At 42.5% G+C, this 21251-nt stretch overlaps 1 protein-coding gene and 1 pseudogene across 2 annotated transcripts in view; one reads left to right on the top strand and one right to left on the bottom strand.

The window, feature by feature from the left end:
* The window catches only part of LOC118936746 (ubiquitin carboxyl-terminal hydrolase 37-like), a 58258-nt gene that overhangs the window by 1226 nt on the left and 35781 nt on the right, over nt 1-21251 (top strand). The gene's annotated exons all lie outside the window — the stretch shown is intronic.
* The window catches only part of LOC110534517 (CD209 antigen-like protein A), an 18915-nt pseudogene continuing 3271 nt past the window's right edge, over nt 5608-21251 (bottom strand).

Consider the following 21251-nt stretch of genomic DNA (forward strand, 5'->3'; position numbering starts at 1 on the left):
AATCTCCTCATTTCAACCCTAATACAGGAGAAGGTCCAAGGTCACTCCCCTAGGATTGTATTCTCCAACAGTAGGTTATTGTTTCACCACTTTCTCACAGATCCAGTTTAATGTCTTTACTTGGTCATCTTGTCCATAGTAAATCTCAACACAGTCCTCCTGCACTCTATCATCAGGCTGTCCTTTCCCCCAGTACCTAAACAACACAGAGAACCAGACAGTCAGACACTGTGGTACAAACATCCTCCTCAATAATGTACATAGTCCTATGTGTTCTCAGTTTTACAGACACACTCTGTAAGATGATCAGACCATTATCAAGAATGGACCATCAATACATTTTTTATTTTACTCTTTCAATTACATTTTCATTTATAAATATTACCTGCTATCTATAATACATCTATAGATCTCATTGAATTACATTCATTATTTTTAAACACACATTTTGATGAATATGATTGGAAGCAATACATCACTGTTGTTTTGTATCTCCATATCACAAGGTAAAATGGTAAAATCTGTCACCCTGTGGTCAGTGATGTGCCATCCACCCACTTCCAGACCTCCTCAGTAACAGAGTCAGTCAGACCAATCCAGGCTCTCATGTGGAGGTTGAAGACAAATGTATGTTTTTGAGAAAGATAAAAACTTTTAACATATTTCAACCCACATATTAGTGTACTGATGAAAATATTTGCTCAACCTCTCTCTCTGTCACCACTTCCACCGAAGTCTGTCCCTCTCCTTGTTCGGGTAGCGTTCAGCAGTCGACGTCATCAGTCTTCTAGTCATCGCATCTCCACCTTTCATTTTCCATTTGTTTTGTCTTGTTTTCCCGCACACCTGGTTCACATTCCCTCATCAGACTTAATGTATATTACCCTCTGTTTCCCCCATGTCTGTGTGTGGAATTGTTCTTTGTCTAGGGTGTTACGCTACAGGCTGACTTGCGCTAGATTTGTTTCAAACCTTGGTTTGTTTGTTTTGTTTATCCGGTTCATGTTACCGTGGTTGTGCTTTGTGCTGCCTCCGCTGTGCCTTTGGGCCAGGGTGTATATTAAAGTTCTCCTGTTATCACCCATCTCTGCTCTTCTGCGCCTGACTTCCTGGCAATCAGTCACTCACCCCTTCTTTCTCTCTCTCTGTGTCTCTGACTCTCTCTCTGTCTCTGACTCTCTCTCTGTCTCTGTCTCTCTCTCTGTCTCTGTCTCTCTCTCTCTCGCCTGTTCCTCTCTCCAGGCAGTCCTGTCTGCTCTCCTCCCAGTTTTTCTTCTCAGAAGACAGGAAGTACAAACTGGAGTCAAAGTATCTCCATCCCTCCTGACAATGCTGCTCTGTTTAAGAGCAAAGTTGAACACATTGAGAAACTTAGCCAGTATCTTTATACTCATAAACCCATTGATATATAATTATTATAATTTATCACAGTTTATATCTCACCTGTCACAAAAACCTTAGCTTGTATTTGTCCTTTCTCATCAGTATTGTATCTGGTCTTTAGCCGGTATCTGTCTTTAGTCAAATTGTTGTATTTGGTCTGTAGCTGGTCTCTCTCTGCAGTTGCGTTTGTCTTATAAAGGGAAAATCTCTGGAACAAGTTGATCCTTTTATCATCAGAATCTTTGATGGCTCTGTTATCTACAAAGTATAAACACACAGTTACTAGGTAAGGTGGTAGGTAGACTGGCAGGTAGGAGAGTTAGGCTGACAAGGTAAAGATCTGCCATTCTGCCCCGTAACAAGGCAGTTAACCCTCTGTTCCCTGGGTGCCAATGATGTTGATTACGGCAGCTCCCTTCACCTCTGATTCAGAGAGGTTGGGTTAAATGAAGAAGACAACAACTGACTCTAGGTATCCCACTTCCTTTTTTATTTGTTTTAACACCAGGTAAATAGGCCTAGTAACCAGCACTTCTTACAACTAGGTGATAAGCAATTCACTTGGATACCTGAGCGCTGGTCTCCTGATCCATTATCAGGGGCAGTGTCTGCTGTCTCTTCTCTCTTGGTGCTGGTCTCACCGTCTCTCAGGGTGTCTGCACTGACATAGACATCCACAATCCTCTCCTCCATCTCACCTCTGTCAAACTTGACCTTCTTGTTCATATCTGGTTTCGATTAGAAGAGCTTTGACATCTTTAACAATGCCTGGTCTTTCTTTCTATGTAGGTCTACTATACGTTAAGTCTCTGCTTCTAGAATTAATGTGGTGGTCTTCCAACATGGTCACCAGGAGGTGTCGTACATCAACTGTAAGACCTCTCTATACGTTAAGTCTCTGCTTCTAGAATTAATGTGGAGGTCTTCCAACATGGTCACCAGGAGGTGTCGTACGTCAACTGTAAGACCTCTATACGTTAAGTCTCTGATTCTAGTGACATCTCTGTCTCTGTGTCATCTGTGTGTCTCTGTCTAGGTGACAGCTGTAGGTGTTAACTCTAGGGAAGTATCAACAAAATGACACGGGTAGTTGTGGCTATGCTAATGCATAAAAATATAACAAGTTTGTATACTTGTGTGCATGTGTGCGTGTGAGAGATTGTTACAGTGGTTATTGTTAAACCATTTTCTGCAGAACATTATAAGTCATTCCATGTCTCTACATGTTCATCTTGTCCAGAGTATATCTCAACACAGTCCTCCTGCCCAGGGAATGGGACTTTCTATTTGTGATGATGGACAGGACACTGTCATACCAGGAAGATATAGATCATAGAGGAGATGTGGAGAACAAAGGCTAGCTGTTAATGTCAGAGTCGTGTGTATAGGTGGCAGGGAAGTCAGGCGCTGGAGAATCAAACTGAGTGTAATGGAGTTATTTAATAACAATGAACGAAACATACTCCAAACACTAAATCTAACAAATAACAACAATGGGTACGAGGACCCGTCGCACACCAATACAAATAATATATACAACACTGACATACAAACAATCTCTGACAAAAACATGAGGGGAAACAGAGGGTTAAATACACAACAGGTAATGAATGGGATTGAAACCAGGTGTGTAGGAAGACAAATACAAAACCAATGGAAAATGAAAAATGGATCAATGATGGCTAGAAGACCGGAAACGTCGACCGCCGAACAAGGAGAGGCTTCGACTTCGGCAGAAGTCGTGACAGTTAACACAAACTCAGCAAAAAAAGAAATGTCTTCTCACTGTCAACTGTGTTTATGGCCCTCACCCTCCGATCCAACAGGTCCCAGACAGGCTCAATAGGATTGAGATACGGGCTCTTCGCTGGCCATGGCAGAACACTGGCATTGCTGCAGGAAGTCACGCACAGAAAGAGCAGTATGGCTGGTGGCATTGTCATGTTGGAGGGTCATGACAGGATGAGCCTGCAGGAAGGGTACCACATGAGGGAGAAGGATGTCTTCCCTGTAACGCACAGCGTTGAGATTGCCTGCAATGACAACAAGCTCAGTCCGATGATGCTGTGACACACCGCCCCAGACCATGATGGACCCTTCACCTCCAAATCGATCCCGCTCCAGAGTACAGGCCTCGGTGTAACGCTCATTCCTTTGACTATAACCGCAAATCCGACCATCACCCCTGGTGAGACAAAACTGTGACTCGTCAATGAAGAGCACTTTTTGACAGTCATGTCTGGTCCAGCGACGGTGGGTTTGTGCCCATAGGCGATGTTGTTGCCGGTGATGTCTGGTGAGGACCTGCCTTTACAACAGGCCTACAAGCCCTCAGTCCAGCCTCTCTCAGCCTATTGCGGACAGTCTGAGCACTGATGGAGGGATTGTGCATTCCTGGTGTAACTCGGGCAGTTGTTGTTGCCATCCTGTACCTGTCACGCAGGTGTGATTTTCGGATGTACCGATCCTGTGCAGGTGTTGTTACACGTGGCCTGCCGCTGCGAGGACGATCAGCTGTCTGTCCTGTCTCCCTGTAGCGCTGTTTTAGGCGTCTCACAGTACGGACATTGCAATTTACTGACCTGGCCACATCTGCAGACCTCATGCCTCCTTACAGCATGCCTGAGGCACGTTCACACAGATGAGCAGGGACCCTGGGCATCTTTGTTTACCCCCAAATATACATCAACATGTTCAGTAGGTCCAGGACTATAATAATGGGTCATTAGAATGTCCAGACAATAGATGTGACACTACAAACTGCTCCAAGTGGATATTGAGGGTGGGTAGTCTTAACCAGTGAAGATGAGGTGACAACATAAACCACCAGGGCTCTCCTCTCTCGTTATGAACCTAATTGGTTGAGGCGTTTTGAGTGACAGCTGGTTAAACCACTGAAAATATCAACTTCACTTCCCTCTTTTAGGACCCATATAGGGGAACAGCAGTCAAATATGAGCACTTGATATGTAACTTGACAACAAAGACTGATTGTCAAAGATGATTCATTTACATCCTTTGATACCCTTTGATATCTCTACTACACTCATTGATTGGTGATACAGTCAACTCCTTCCTATACAGTGTATGTAAAGGTGGTTTGGTACTGTTCAGAATGTCATCACCAGGCCTAAATTGTAGATTGTAAATATCTGTAGCAAGTAAGAAGAATGTATTTAATTGGAATTGACCAAATGCACCGCATACAGTGTGAACAAAGTCAAGTGTACTAACTTCATGTTGACTCTGGTAAACAGGAAGCTATAATGTCAGGAAATAAGCAGGACATTTATTAATATACTAATACAAACAAATACAACATTTGTGTGCATGGGTTTGAGAGAGAGAGAGAGAGAGAGAGAGAGAGAGAGAGAGAGAGACACAGAGAGAGACACAGAGAGAGAGAGAGAGAGAGAGAGAGAAAGAGAGAGAGAGAGAGAGAGAGAGAGAGAGAGAGAGAGAGAGAGAGAGAGAGACAGGGAGAGAGAGAGAGAGAGAGAGAGAGAGAGAGAGAGAGATGCACTGGAGTCTACTGTATGTGTTACAGCATGTTGTTATGGTTAAAACTCTTTCTCACAAACCCAGTTGATTATGCTGTCACATGACAAGTCATTCCATGCCTTCAGAGGACTCTGATCTTTGTGTATCTCAGCACAGTCCTCGTCCCCATTAGGACCTGTATTATCAGGCTGTTTGGCATACCAGTACCTTCAGGGTTAAAACAGTCAGATATCATGGTTAATACCTGTACCTACAGGGTTAAAAACAGTCAGATATCATGGTTAATACCAGTACCTACAGGGTTAAAAGCAGTCAGATATCATGGTTAATACCAGTACCTACAGGGTTAACAACAGTCAGATATCATGGTTAATACCAGTACCTACAGGGTTAAAAACAGTCAGATAGCATGGTTAATACCAGTACCTACAGGGTTAATAACAGTCAGATATCATGGTTAATACCAGTTAGATGTCACAGTTGGAACATCACAATCGGAAATGTTATGTATACATTTTTCATAGTTACAGTGCCTTGCGAAAGTATTCGGCCCCCTTGAACTTTGCGACCTTTTGCCACATTTCAGGCTTCAAACATAAAGATATAAAACTGTATTTTTTTGTGAAGAATCAACAACAAGTGGGACACAATCATGAAGTGGAACGACATTTATTGGATATTTCAAACTTTTTTAACAAATCAAAAACTGAAAAATTGGGCGTGCAAAATTATTCAGCCCCCTTAAGTTAATACTTTGTAGCGCCACCTTTTGCTGCGATTACAGCTGTAAGTCGCTTGGGGTATGTCTCTATCAGTTTTGCACAACGAGAGACTGAATTTTTTTCCCATTCCTCCTTGCAAAACAGCTCGAGCTCAGTGAGGTTGGATGGAGAGCATTTGTGAACAGCAGTTTTCAGTTCTTTCCACAGATTCTCGATTGGATTCAGGTCTGGACTTTGACTTGGCCATTCTAACACCTGGATATGTTTATTTTTGAACCATTCCATTGTAGATTTTGCTTTATGTTTTGGATCATTGTCTTGTTGGAAGACAAATCTCCGTCCCAGTCTCAGGTCTTTTGCAGACTCCATCAGGTTTTCTTCCAGAATGGTCCTGTATTTGGCTCCATCCATCTTCCCATCAATTTTAACCATCTTCCCTGTCCCTGCTGAAGAAAAGCAGGCCCAAACAATGATGCTGCCACCACCATGTTTGACAGTGGGGATGGTGTGTTCAGCTGTGTTGCTTTTACGCCAAACATAACGTTTTGCATTGTTGCCAAAAAGTTCAATTTTGGTTTCATCTGACCAGAGCATCTTCTTCCACATGTTTGGTGTGTCTCCCAGGTGGCTTGTGGCAAACTTTAAACGACACTTTTTATGGATATCTTTAAGAAATGGCTTTCTTCTTGCCACTCTTCCATAAAGGCCATAAAGCAATACACGACTGATTGTTGTCCTATGGACAGAGTCTCCCACCTCAGCTGTAGATCTCTGCAGTTCATCCAGAGTGATCATGGGCCTCTTGGCTGCATCTCTGATCAGTCTTCTCCTTGTATGAGCTGAAAGTTTAGAGGGACGGCCAGGTCTTGGTAGATTTGCAGTGGTCTGATACTCCTTCCATTTTAATATTATCTCTTGCACAGTGCTCCTTGGAATGTTTAAAGCTTGGGAAATCTTTTTGTATCCAAATCCGGCTTTAAACTTCTTCACAACAGTATCTCGGACCTGCCTGGTGTGTTCCTTGTTCTTCATGATGCTCTCTGCGCTTTTAATGGACCTCTGAGACTATCACAGTGCAAGTGCATTTATACGGAGACTTGATTACACACAGGTGGATTGTATTTATCATCATTAGTCATTTAGGTCAACATTGGATCATTCAGAGATACTCACTGAACTTCTGGAGAGAGTTTGCTGCACTGAAAGTAAAGGGGCTGAATAATTTTGCACGCCCAATTTTTCAGTTTTTGATTTGTTAAAAAAGTCTGAAATATCCAATAAATGTCGTTCCACTTCATGATTGTGTCCCACTTGTTGTTGATTCTTCACAAAAAAATACAGTTTTATATCTTTATGTTTGAAGCCTGAAATGTGGCAAAAGGTCGCAAAGTTCAAGGGGGCCGAATACTTTCGCAAGGCACTGTAATTGTGTTGACTGGTATCATCAATGACCTCTATTGAAAAAAATTTAATGGAGCCTTATTGACAGATTAGTTATCATCTCTCACCCTGTGGTCAGTGGGGTGCCGTCCACCCATTTCCAGGTCCCCTCATTAACAGAATCGGTCAGACCAATCCAGACTCTCCTCTTGAGGTCAAAGAGAAATTTCTGTTGTTGAAAAATATATGTAATATATATATAATATAATATATATATATATATATATATATATATATATATATATATATATATATATATAATATATATATATATATAATTATATTATATTATCTTTTACACAACATTGTATTTTCGCTCTCGCTCTCGCTCTCTCTCTCTCTCTCTCTCTCTCTCTCTCTCTCTCTCTCTCTCTGTCTCTCTCTCTCTCTCTCTCTCTCTCTCTGTCTCTCTCACCTGTTCCTTATCACTGTTTATGATCACCAGGTCTGCTCCTCTCTCCAGACAATCCTCTCTGCTCTCCTTCCAGGTTTTAGTCTCAGTAGACAGGAAGTACCAGCTGGATTCAAACTTCTGCCAGCCAGCAGGACAGGTTTGTTCTACAAGATGATTGACATGAATTTCCTTCAACTCACAAACTAAACTTAATATAAGAATACAGACTCATGATCATGTTTGTGGGATTAATTATAATTTATTACTGTAGGTTTACTCACTGCAATTGGTAAGCCACCCCCTAAGAAAATCTCTCTCAGTCTGTAGCTGTTCTATCTGTTTAGCCAGGTTGTTGTAACTGGTCTGTAGCTGGTCTCTCTCAGTAGTCAGGTTGTTGTAGCTGGTCTGTAGCTGGCCTCTCTCAGTAGTCAGGTTGTTGTAGCTGGTCTGTAGCTGGTCTCTCTCTGCAGATGAGTTGGCTAAGAAACTCTTATAAACCCCATAATCTGTTACAACAACAACAAAGTTTATAATTAAAAGAGATAGTCACAGAACTGCTGGTGAATTGTAGGAACTATAACTTCAGACTTACAGTAGACAGACAGGCCTATGATCCCAGCAAGTAGGACACACAGCAACCCCAGACACACTGCAGCAACTCTGGAGGATCTCTTCCCTGAGTTATCAGGTTCTGTGGACACAGGTACTGTACATAGCATCATCAATGATACACAATCGAACATGAACCATCTGGTGCAGGGATCATCTGGTAGATTCCAAGGTTTTGTCTTGAGCAAATGATCAGGGGCAGGAACATAATTTGCAAATTGACTACAAAAGCCCAAATAAATATCAAATGTGACTAAAACGTAATAATTTCAAACCTTTCTTACGTTAGTGTGTCTCTCTATTATACTTGGGAACAGATTTCCAAAATTAAAATCAATAGGAGCTGATTTCCTCGGTATCTGCTAGCATGCCATTCACCTCCAGTCATTGCAAAACTACCGCTAACTTCCTTCATACGGGATACAGTCATAAAAATGTCCTCTACAAGCTTGTCTGTCTCTGGGGAAGTAGATAAAGGGCCAAAATCCTGAAGTATCACTTCAGTTTTATTTTGTCTCCAAATTGACATCATTGAAGGACAATGTCTATTTGACTTAAGTGGAAGATAGGATTCGCCTCATATGATCCCAAAGTATGAAGCATCTCTGTTGTTTCATCTGTAAACGGAGGAAGAATAGCTGTATTAAAAGTGGTGGGATCTCACCCCATCTCTCTTCCTGTTGAGGGGGACTTGTTGTTAAAGATACAGCTTCTCACAGCAACAGGAAATATAGTGGCCAGTTACAGTTTACCCCTCACCTTGCTAATGTTAGCCAGCTAGCTAGGTGCACGGTGTTTCCTCCGACATATTGGTGCGGCTGGCTTCCGGGTTGGATGCGCGCTGTGTTAAGAAGCAGTGCGGCTAGGTTGGGTTGTGTTTCGGAGGACACATGACTTTCAACCTTCTTCTATACCGAAGCCCGTACGGGAGTTGTAGCGATGAGACAAGATAGTAGGTACTACAACAATTGGACACCATGAAATTGGGGAGAATTTTTTTTTTTTTTTAAATATATATAAAAAAAATATATATATATCCGACATTCTGAATATCCCACGGAGCACCATTAAATTCATTATTAAAAAAATGAAAGAATATGGCACCACAACAAATCTACCAAGAGAGGGCCACCCACCAAAACTCATGGACCAGGCAAGGACGGAATTAATCAAAGAGGCAACAAAGAGACCAAAGATAACCCTGAAGGAGCCGCAAAGCTCCACAGTGGAGAATTTTGTATCCATCCATAGGACCACTAGAAGCCGTACACTCCACAGAGCTGGGCTTTATGGAAGAGTGGCCAGAAAAAATTGCTTAAAGAAAAAAATAAGCAAACACGTTTGGTGTTCGCCAAAGGCATGTGGGAGACTCCCCAAACATATGGAGAAGATACTCTGGTCAGATGAGACTAAAATTGAGCTTTTTGGACATCAAGGAAAACGCTATGTCTGGCACAAACCCAACACCTCTCATCACCCCGAGAAGCATGGTGGTGGCAGCATCATGTTGTGGGGTGTTTTTCTTTGGCAGGGACTGGGAAACTTGTCAGAATTGAAGGAATGATGGATGGTGCAGGGAAATTCATGAGGGAAACCTGTTTCAGTCTTCCAGAGATTTGAGACTGGGACAGAGGTTCACCTTCCAGCAGGACATTGACCCTAAGCATACTGCTAAAGCAACAGTCGAGTGGTTAAAGAGGAAACGTTTAACTGTCTTGGAATGGCCTAGTCAAAGCCCAGACCTCAATCCAATTGAGAATCTGTGGTATGACTTAAAGATTGCTGTACACCAGGGGAATCCATCCAACTTGAAGGAGCTGGAGCAGTTTTGCCTTGAAGAATGGGCCAAAATCCCAGTGGCTAGATATGCCAAGCTTATAGAGACATACCGCAAGACACTTACAGCTGTAATTGCTGCAAAAGGTGGCTCTACAAAGTATTGACTTTGGGGGGTGAATAGTTATGCATGCTCAAGTTTTCCGTTTTTTTGTCTTATTTCTTGTTTGTTATACAATAAAATAAAAAATCTAAATGGTAGGCATGTTGTGTAAATAAAATGATACAACCCCCCCAAAAAATCTATTTTAATTTCAGGTTGTAAGGCAATTAAAATAGCTAAAATTCCAAGGGGGGTGAAAACTTTTGCAAGCCACTGTACATGCAGGTAGGACATATAGCCAAACCTATTGTTGACTTTCAAATGAATCATTAGACATAATTTTACAGAGAAGTAACACTTACTCATGGCTTTGAGCATAAAGAGCCTAAAGAGTTTCAAGTAGGCTGGCTAACCAGAGAGAGAAGAGGAAACTGTGGCTGTCAGAGTGAGATCGGAGGGAGGGAGTGAGAGCAGTAGCAGTGTTAGTAGCTTCCTGTATCTGTGAGGTCAGAACTCAATCTATCAACCACAATGAGGAATGAGCTGTCTTGTTCTAGGCCAACTATATTGCAGTTGAGTTGCACGCGTCAACAAATAAGGTTACTGTACAACATGATGTGATCATCTGATGTGTTAAACACCAATCCAGGCATTGTGAGATCTGCCAGGCGACTTCAATGTAATCAAACTGGAACGTGGACAATGTCATGAGTGGGGTTGAAGGAGAGAGAGGGCGGGACTTGGTAATGAAGGAAGCTTTCAGCAGCCATCATGTCAACTAGCAGAGACAACAGAGGTCATAGGGTGCCAATGAACTGTCAAAAAACCTACTGTCTATCCACAGGTTAACTGTCATAACATCTACTGTCCACCCACAAGTTAACTGTCATAACATCTACTGTCTATCCACAGATCAACTGTCATAACATCTACTGTCTATCCACAGATTAACTGTCATATCATCTACTGTCTATCCACAGGTTAACTGTCATAACATCTACTGTCCACCCACAAGTTAACTGTCATAACATCTACTGTCTATCCACAGATCAACTGTCATAACATCTACTGTCTATCCACAGATTAACTGTCATAACATCTACTGTCCATCCACAGGTTAACTGTCATAACATCGACTTTCTATCCACAGGTTAACTGTCATAACATCTACTGTCTATCCACAGGTTAACTGTCATAACATCCACTGTCCATCCACAGGTTAACTGTCATAACATCGACTTTCTATCCACAGGTTAACTGTCATAACATCTACTGTCTATCCACAGATTAACTGTCATAACATCTACTGTCTATCCACAGATTAACTGTCATAACATCTACTGTCCATCCACAGGTTAATTGTCATAACATCGACTGTCCATCCACAGGTTAATTGTCATAACATCGACTGTCTATCCACAGGCTTACTCTTATAGTATCTACTGTCTATACGCTAGGTTGTTTTGACACTACTATAAAACACAATATATTTAATAGATGCAAATTATAATTAATACCTTATACAGTAATGATGACACCTGCATAGTTACATCTGGGAAACTGAATGACATTTATCTTTGTCAGGTTGTTTGTGTTGGTTGTGGTTTACGTTAAACTCAGCCTGATGATGACTGTGTCACACCTTCAAATCAAAATCCAATCAAATGTATTTGTCACATACACATGGTTAGCAGATGTTAATGCGAGTGTAGCGAAATGCTTGTGCTTCTAGTTCCGACCATGCAGTAATATCTAACAAGTAATATAACCTAACAATTTCACAACAACTACCATATAAACACAAGTGTAAAGCAATGAATACGAATATGTACATCAAATATATAAAAACATACATTACATCAAGTTGGCAAGATGCAGTAGATAGTATAGAGTACAGCATATACATCTGAGATGAGTAATGTAGGGTATGAAAACATTATATGAAGTGGCATTGTTTAAAGTGGCTAGTGATACATTCAAGAGGGACTCAAACATTAGTGTGGGGAAAATACCAGAAAATTATTACGATTTTATAGTTCATTCTATAGAAATTTTGATGCATGAATCTGCCACAACCTTTTTTATAAAACCCGTTACTGAGAAATGTCTGGAACTCATCTAGTGACATCATTACCAGTCACACAACCTGAGAGACTGTGACCATGACAACTGACCACCAAGGTCCTGAATTTGAGAGAGGACCACTCCCACTGCTGTGAGTGATGCGTCACAGGTGACCAGAGTTGGGCTGGTGAGGTTAAAGTGGGTGTCCAGGCCAAGTACACCTCCTTCTTCAACAGCTGATGCAGAGGGGAAGTGATGTCTGAATACTGGGGCAGAAAGAGCATGTTGTAACCCACCATTCCCAGAAATGAGGCAAGATGCAAAGCAGATGTCGGTTCTGAGTTGCTCGTGTGCACATTTCTTGATATTCTTTGCTAGTTGATGAGTTATTAGCCCAGTTATTGTAAGGTCTGCTTCCAACTCACACCTTCAAACACATAGATCCCCTGAGTGCAGCTCACTTTCCAGCCCCCTTTCCAGCCCACACTGTCAAACACTTAGATCCCCTGAATGCAGCTCACTCTCCAGATCCCAATCACCTGAATTGTGATCACACACCTGTATGTCATTATCACACACTATTTAGTTCAGTTCTTTGCTCCCCATCACTGTGAGGTGTTGTTTATTTTGTGACACTTCTTTCGGTGTGCTGGTTTTCCCATGAGTTGCTCCTCCCGTGTATGATCGTTTTTGCCTTTTCCCTGCCTGTACTTTAGCCTATCGGATTTCCTGTTATCTACCTATTGCCTGATCTCCCGGACTATGTTACTAGCCTTTTCCCTGACTGTACTGTTGCTGTTTTGAACCCCCTGTGTATGACCTCCTTCCTGCCCCTGGACCCAGCTACCTGCCTCCTGTGGTCCTTTGCAATAAACACCTGCTGCGCCCTGCGCTTGAAACCAGCTCTCTGTCTCCCCTCCTGTCCATTACAGTTATACATTAGTGTATGTCAGATATGGGAGTTACTGCTTCCTACAAGAGCACACAACGTGTAGGCTCCATTTCAAACTGTCTTTGAAAAACCAGTCAGGTAAAAAAACTTGTCTTAATTAAAGGGACGATGGTGAATTTTAAGTGTGGAGTGGTGTCTTGCATAATACAACAATGCCATTTACAGACCAAATTTTAAAACATGAGTAAGTCGTATGATTAGAACACAGTAATTTTAGTAAGTAGTAGCAAGACAAATGTCAGACACGGCCTATGTGTAACGGTTTTCTTCTGGTCAAAGAGAGGCGGACCAAAATGCAGCGTGGTTAGTTTTGTACATCTTTAATAAAGATGAAAGTACAACAATCTACAAAACAAGAAACGTGAAAAAAACTAAACAGTCCTATCTGGTGCCACAAACACAAGGACAGGAACAATCACCCACCAAACCCAACACCAAACAGGCTACCTAAATATGGTTCCCAATCAGAGACAATGACTAACACCTGCCTCTGATTGAGAACCATATCAGGCCAAACATAGAAATAGACAAACTAGACATGTAACATAGAATGCCCACTCAGATCACACCCTGACTAAACAAAACATAGCAACCCTCTGCTCAAGCCAGCGCATGTCCAGGCCCATCTGAAGTTTGCCAATGACCATCTGGATGATTCAGAGGAGTAATGGGACAAGGTCATGTGGTCTGATGAGACAAAAATAGAGCTTTTTGGTCTAAACTTCACTCGCCATGTTTGGAGGAAGAAGAAGAATGAGTACAACCCCAAGAACACCATCCCAACCGTGAAGCATGGAGGTGGAAGCATCATTCTTTGGGGATGCATTTCTGCAAAGGAGACAGGAAGACTGCACCGTATTGAGGGGAGGATGGATGGGGCCATGTATCGCGAGATCTTGGCCAACAACCTCCTTCCCTCAGTAAGAGCATTGAAGATGGGTCATGGCTGGGTCTTCCAGCATGACAACGACCCGAAACACACAGCCAGGACAGCTAAGGAGTGGCTCCCTAAGAAGCATCTCAAGGTCCTGGAGTGGCCTAGCCAGTCCCCAGACCTGAACCCAATAGAAAATCTTCGGAGGGAGCTGAAAGTCCGTATTGCCCAGCAACAGCCCCGAAACGTGAAGGATCTGGAGAAGGTCTGTATGGAGGAGTGGGCCAAAATCCCTGCTGCAGTGTGTGCAAACCTGGTCAAGAACTACAGGAAACGTATGATCTCTGTAATTGCAAACAAAGGTTTCTGTACCAAATATTAAGTTCTCCTTTTCTGATGTATCAAATACTTATGTCATGCAATAAAATGCAAATGAATTAAAATCATACAATGTGATTTTCTGAATTTTTGTTTTAGATTCCGTCTCTCACAGATGAAGTGTACCTATGATACATAATTACAGACATCTACATGCTTTGTAAGTAGGAAAACCTGCAAAATTGGCAGTGTATCAAATACTTGTTCTCCCCACTGTATGTGGTGCTTCAGTGTGGGAACATGGTTTGTAGTCAACTGCAAGACCTCTATACGTTAAGTCTCTGCTTCTCGTGGTATCTCTGTCTCTGAGTCATCTGTGTGTCTCTGTCTTTGTGACTGTTGTAGGTGTTAACTCTAGGGAAGTATCAAATATATGACACGGGTAGTTGTGGCTATGCTAATACAAAAATAGAACAAGTTTGCATACTGTGTGTATGCTTGTGAGAGATTGTTACAGTGGTTATTGTTAAACCATTTTCTGCAGAAAAATATCAATCATTCCATGTCCCTACATGGTCATCTTGTTTGTTGTTTGTTGTTAATCCACCTGTCGTGTCAGATTTTGAAAATATGCTTTACAGTGAAAGCAATCAAAGTGTTTGTGTAAATGTATCGATCACTAGACAAAACATTATGAATACCTAGCATCAAAGTAGCTTGGTCATGAAAATCAGAAAAGCAATAAAATGAATCGCTTACCTTTGATGATCTTCAGATGTTTTCACTCACGAGACTCCCAGTTACACAATAAATGTTCCTTTTGTTCCATAAAGATTATTTTATATCCAAAATACCTCCATTTGTTTGGCGCGTTATGTTCAGAAAACCACAGGCTCGAGCGGTCACGACAACGCAGACGAAAATTCAAAATAGTATCCATAATGTCCACAGAAACATGTCAAACGTTTTTTATAATCAATCCTCAGGTTGTTTTAAAATATTTAATCGATAATATATCAACTGCGACTGTCTCTTTTTCAGTAGGAGAGGGAGAGACAATGGCTGCCCCACTCTGTTGCGCAAGCAACACTCATGCGAACACCCAGCTATCCACTGACGCGATGTTATCTTTCTCGCTCATTTTTCAAAATAAAACCCTGACACATTGAGGACGCGATAAGAAAAGGAATCTGGTTTATATCCCTTTAAATGGAGCTAAGGCAGGCTATGGAACATGGCGCTTTCAAAATAGAAGCCACTTCCTGGTTTGATTTTCCTCAGGTTTTCCCCTGCAATATCAGTTCCGTTATACTCACAGACAATATTTTGACCGTTTTGGAAACTTTAGAGTGTTTTCTATCCTATCTGTCAATTATATGCATATTCTAGCATCTGGGCCTGAGAAATAGGCCGTTTACTTTGGGAACATTATTTTTCCAAACATAAAAATAGTGCCCCCTAGCTGAAAGAGGTAGCATCTACTGTCTATCCACAGATGAACTGTCATATCATCTACTGTCTATTCACAGGTTATCTGTCATAATATCTACTCTCTATCCACAGGTTAACTGTCATAACCTGTGGATAGACAGTTGATGTTATGACAGTTAACCTGTGGATAGACAGTAGATGTTATGACAGTTAACCTGTGGATAGACAGTAGATGATTTGACAGTTAACCTGTGGATAGACAGTAGATGATATGACAGAACCTGTGGATAGACAGTAGATGTTAACATGCATGAAACCAAGGCTATTACGGTTACAGAAGTCATCAAAAGAGAGCGCCTGGGGAATAGGAGTGGAGCCAGGCACTGCAGGGCCTGGATTCCCCTCTACATCACCAGAGGAACAGAGGAGGAGTACGATAAGGGTACAGCTAAAAGCTATGAGAATTGGTCATCTAGAACGTCTGGAACAGAGAGTAAAAGGAGGTTTCTGGGGGCGATAAAATAGCTTCAAGGTATAATGTACAGACAAAGGCATGGCAGTATGTGAATACAGTGGAGGTAAACCTAGGTATTGAGTGATGAAGAGAGAGATATTGTCTCTAGAAACATCATTGAAACCAGGTGATGTCATCGCATGTGTGGGTGGTGGAACTAAAAGTTTGGATAAGGTATAATGAGCAGGGCTAGAGGCTCTACAGTGAAATAAGCCAATAAACACCAGAACCAGAACAGCAATGGATAAGGCATATTGACATTAAGGAGAGGCATGCTTAGTCGAGTGATCATAAGAGTTCAGTGAGTAGTGAGGTTGGTTGGGGTCACAGCGATTCAGACAGCTAGCTGGGCCATCGGTAGCAAGCTAGCATAGGATGGAGGTCTGTTTTTAGCCACCTCGTGCGTTTCCGTCAGTAGATTAGTGGGGTTCCGTGTGGTAGAGGGGATCAATCCAAATGGCAAAATAGATATAGTTATAGTGACCCAAGAAAAATTGTCCAATAGACCTATTCAGATAGCAGCCGATAAGACAGCTAACGATTAGAGGGCCGCAGATGGGCGTTCAGGAACCGTCGCGGCGGAGGGGCCAGTTGGATAACTCCCTCGGGCAGATAACGTCGGTAGTCCAGTCGTGAAGGCTCGGTGGGGCTCCGCATCGGCAGTAAAATGGGTCCGGATAGGTGATTGTAGCCCAGGGGTGGCTGATGGAACTCTTCAGCTGGCTAGCTCCGGAATAATTTATGTTTGCTCCGGAATCAACGTAAGCCAATAGTCACATGGATAGCAGCTAGCTAGCTGCAAGATCCAGGTGTAAATGTCCAGAGTTTTCGGTTGAAATCCGGGGATATGGATAGAAAAATATGTCCTGTATGATCTGGTCTGAGTCGAGTTGTACAAAACTGGCGATAGCTTTTCAAGCTAAAGGATAGCTGGGCCACCAACTGTGGTTAGCTGAATGGTAACGTTAGCCAGTAAACTGGCTAGCTTCTGGTTAGCTTCTGGTTAGCTTCTGGCTAGCTTCTGGTTAGCTTCTGGCTAGCTTCTGGTTAGCTTCTGGCTATCTTCTGGCCAGTTTCAGGTTAGCTTCTGGCTAGCTTCTATTGTGAATTTCAGATTTGAGGTAAATACATTTTAATTTTTTTTAATTGGTGAGGCGGGTTGCAGGAGAGTGTTTTGAAGTTGATTTTTTGGAAAATAAAATATAGAAAAGATATGCGAAGAAACATGCATATATGTATATACAGTTGAGTAGTAATCCATCTTAACTAACTTTCTAACTGACTCCTAATGGTAATATCTACTGTATGATTCTAACTGTACTAACTTGTAGTCAGATCAAATCAACAATTATTTGTCACATACACATGGTTAGCAGATGTTAATGCGAGCATAGCGAAATGCTTGTGCTTCTAGTTCAGACAATGCAGTAATAACCAACGAGTAATCTAACCTAACAATTCCAAAATTACTACCTTATACACAAGTGTAAAGGGATAAAGAATATGTACATAAAGATATATAAATGAGTGATGGTACAGAACAGCATAGGTAAGATGCAGTAGATGGTATCGAGTACAGTATATACATATGAGATGAGTAATATAGGGTATGTAAACAAAGTGGCATAGTTTAAAGTGGCTAGTGATACCTGTATTGCATAAAGATGCAGTAGATGATATAGAGTACAGTATATACATATACATATGAGATGAGTAATGTAGGGTATGTAAACATTATATTAAGTAGCATTGTTTAAAGTGGCTAGTGATATATTTTTACATACATTTCCATCAATTTCCGTTAAAGTGGCTGGAGTTGAGTCAATGTGTTGGCAGCAGCCACTCAATGTTAGTGGTGGCTGTTTGAAATAGAAGCTGTTTTTCAGTCTCTCGGTCCCTGCTTTGATGCTCCTGTACTGACCTCGCCTTCTGGATGATAGCGGGGTGAACAGGCAGTGGCTCGGGTGGTTGTTGTCCTTGATGATCTTTATGGCCTTCCTGTGACATCGGGTGGTGTAGGTGTCCTGGAGGGCAGGTAGTTTGCCCCCGGTGATGCGTTGTGCAGATCTCACTACCCTCTGGAGAGCCTTACGGTTGTGGGCGGAGCAGTTGCCGTATCAGGCGGTGATACAGCCCGACAGGATGCTCTCGATTGTGCATCTGTAGAAGTTTGTGAGGGCTTTTGGTGACAAGCCAAATTTCTTCAGCCTCCTGAGGTTGAAGAGGCGCTGCTGCGCCTTCTTCACAACGCTGTCTGTGTGGGTGGACCAATTCAGTTTGTCCGTGATGTGTACGCCGAGAAACTTAATACTTACTACCCTCTCCACTACTGTCCCATTGATGTGGATAGGGGGGTGCTCCCTCTGCTGTTTCCTGAAGTCCACAATAATCTCCTTTGTTTTGTTGACGTTGAGTGTGAGGTTATTTTCCTGACACCACACTCCGAAGGCCCTCACCTCCTCCCTGTAGGTCGTCTCGTTTGTTGTTGGTAATCAAGCCTACCACTGTAGTGTCGTCCACAAACTTGATGATTGAGTTGGAGGCGTGCATGGCCACGCAGTCGTGGGTGAACAGGGAGTACAGGAGAGGGCTCAGAACGCACCCTTGTGGGGCCCCAGTGTTGAGGATCAGCGGGGTGGAGATGTTGTTACCTACCCTCACCACCTGGGGGCGGGCCGTCAGGAAGTCCAGTACCCAGTTGCACAGGGCGGGGTCGAGACCCAGGGTCTCGAGCTTGATGGCGAGTTTGGAGGGTACTATGGTGTTGAATGCTAAGCTGTTGTCGATGAACAGCATTCTCACATAGGTATTCCTCTTGTCCAGATGGGTTAGGGCAGTGTGCAGTGTGGTTGCGATTGCGATTGCGTCATCTGTGGACCTATTTGGGCTGTAAGCAAATTGGAGTGGGTCTAGGGTGTCAGGTAGGGTGGAGGTGATATGGTACTTGACTAGTCTCTCAAAGCACTTCATGATGACGGAAGTGGTGGTAGTTTAGCTCAGTTACCTTAGCTTTCTTGGGAACAGGGACAATGGTGGCCCTCTTGAAGCATGTGGGAAAAGAAGACTGGGATAAGGATTGATTGAATATGTCCGTAAACACACCAGCCAGCTGGTCTGCGCATGCTCTGAGGACGCGGCCGGGGATGCTGTCTGGGCCTGCAGCCTTGCGAGGGTTAACAACACGTTTAAATATTTTACTCACGTTGGCTGCAGTGAAGGAGAGACCGCAGGTTTTGGTTGTGGGCCGTGTCATTGGCACTGTATTGTCCTCAAAGCAGGCAAAAAAGTGATTTAGTCTGTCTGGGAGCAAGACGGGGCTGGTTTTCTTTTTGTAATCTGTGATTGACTGTAGACCTCTGCTCTCTGCTCTCTGTCTGTGGTCCAATACAGTTGCTAGAATGTTTTAAGTATCCAATCAAAATCAAACTGGAAGTTATACTTTGGAAGGCCTGTTTGTGTCATTCTTCATAAGGAAGTCACGTTATGGTTTGTGCTCCGTGGCCAGCCACCAATGGCCCTATAGGGGCCTTCTTTTCTTTCTATACTCTCTGTTCTCTATCCATACTGACATCAGTGTGAAGAGTTATTCAGAAGTGTGTGTATGTGTTGTGTGTGTGTGTGGATGCTTGTGTGCTTGTGTACGTGCCTCTTAGATCTAACCATGTTGTGTTCAGATCACACTATTTTATTGATCCAATCACATCCAATCAGGAAGCTAGTTCTCCTGCTGGGACAATGTTTCCTTGTTAGTTGACTTTCAGAGCCTTGAAAATAATCACAGTGTTAGAACATGGCAAATCACATGACATGTTCCTAATGAAAACTATTAATACAAGCATTTTACAGAGTAAAGTCCCACTGGGCAGAGACGTCAATACAATGTCAATTGCACATTGGTTCAGCGTAATTTTATTGAAATGATATTGATACAATGTTGATTCAACCAATGTGTACCCAGTAAGGTATGTCTACACACTCCTTTTATTAAATCTTAACATAACTATTCTTATTTTCTTTCTGCCATTCTCTTAATTTTCTTCTTCATCTCAGTTTGTGTTTCTTCAATTCCTCACCTCCTATCAACCCTATTGGGAGAGAAGGTCCAAGGTCCCTCCCCTAGGATTGTATTCTCCAGTGTGTTTTGAGACAGTCTATAATACCATTATTTCACCTCCTTGGTGAGTTCATCTCTCATTTAAACCACTAGGTGGAATCATCACTTAACCATTCAGGACTTTATCCAACTGAAGGGTTAAAGTTGATTTTGTGGGTCTTCTAAAGACCCCCACCATTGATTATGTTGTTACTAATTTGCTTTCGTGCCATTGTACTTTTGCTCACTCTATAGCTTTATATTGAGGCCTCTGTCTGTGTCTAGCTTTCTGCCAAAACCCACCGCCCAACGTCTGTGAGGAAAGGTGAGAAAAGGGACTGAGGGTGATAGCGAGACAGAGAGAGACAGTGTCTGTTTTTCTCTAAAACAAGGGCAGATTTGCATACTGCTGAGACAGGTTCTCAGAAACCTTGTGTTAAGAATAACTTTAGCTGCACATGCAGGTTTTGACATAGGAGATCACAACATAAGGTCTGACCTCTGGTATATAAGATGGCGTCTTTCTTTTGTTCGGGGCAGAACTCAGGAGAGACATCAGTTGTATGTCTGATGTTTGATCTTTGACTTCTGTCTACGGCTGTATTCTAATTATATATGCACATTTTAACTATTCCTTATCCGTTAAGTAAATAATGGAGCCCAGAAAAGTGGAACCAACACAACCATTAACATAATAACTATGGGAAAGAAGAGAGAAAGGGGAGAGAGAGACGCTCCCTCTCTCTCTCTCTCTCTCTCTCTCTCACCTGTTCCTCTATGCTGTTTATGATCACCAGGTCTGCTCCTCTCCCCCCTCTCTCTCTCCCTCTCGCTCTCTCTTGCTCTCTCCTTCTCTCCCTCTCTCTCTCTCTCTCTCTCTCTCTCTCTCTCTCTCTCTCTCTCTCTCTCTCTCTCCCTCCTGTTCCTCTATGCTGTTTATGATCACCAGGTCTGCTCCTCTCTTCCTCTCTCTCTCTCTCTCTCTCTCTCTCTCTCTCTCTCTTCTCTCTCTCTCTCCTGTTCCTCTATGCTGTTTATGATCACCAGGTCTGCTCCTCTCCCCCCTATCTCTCTCCC

The sequence above is a fragment of the Oncorhynchus mykiss genome, chromosome 19, assembly GCF_057628025.1.
Source record: "Oncorhynchus mykiss isolate SJ-2025 chromosome 19, ASM5762802v1, whole genome shotgun sequence".
NCBI classification, from domain to species: Eukaryota; Metazoa; Chordata; class Actinopteri; order Salmoniformes; family Salmonidae; genus Oncorhynchus; species Oncorhynchus mykiss.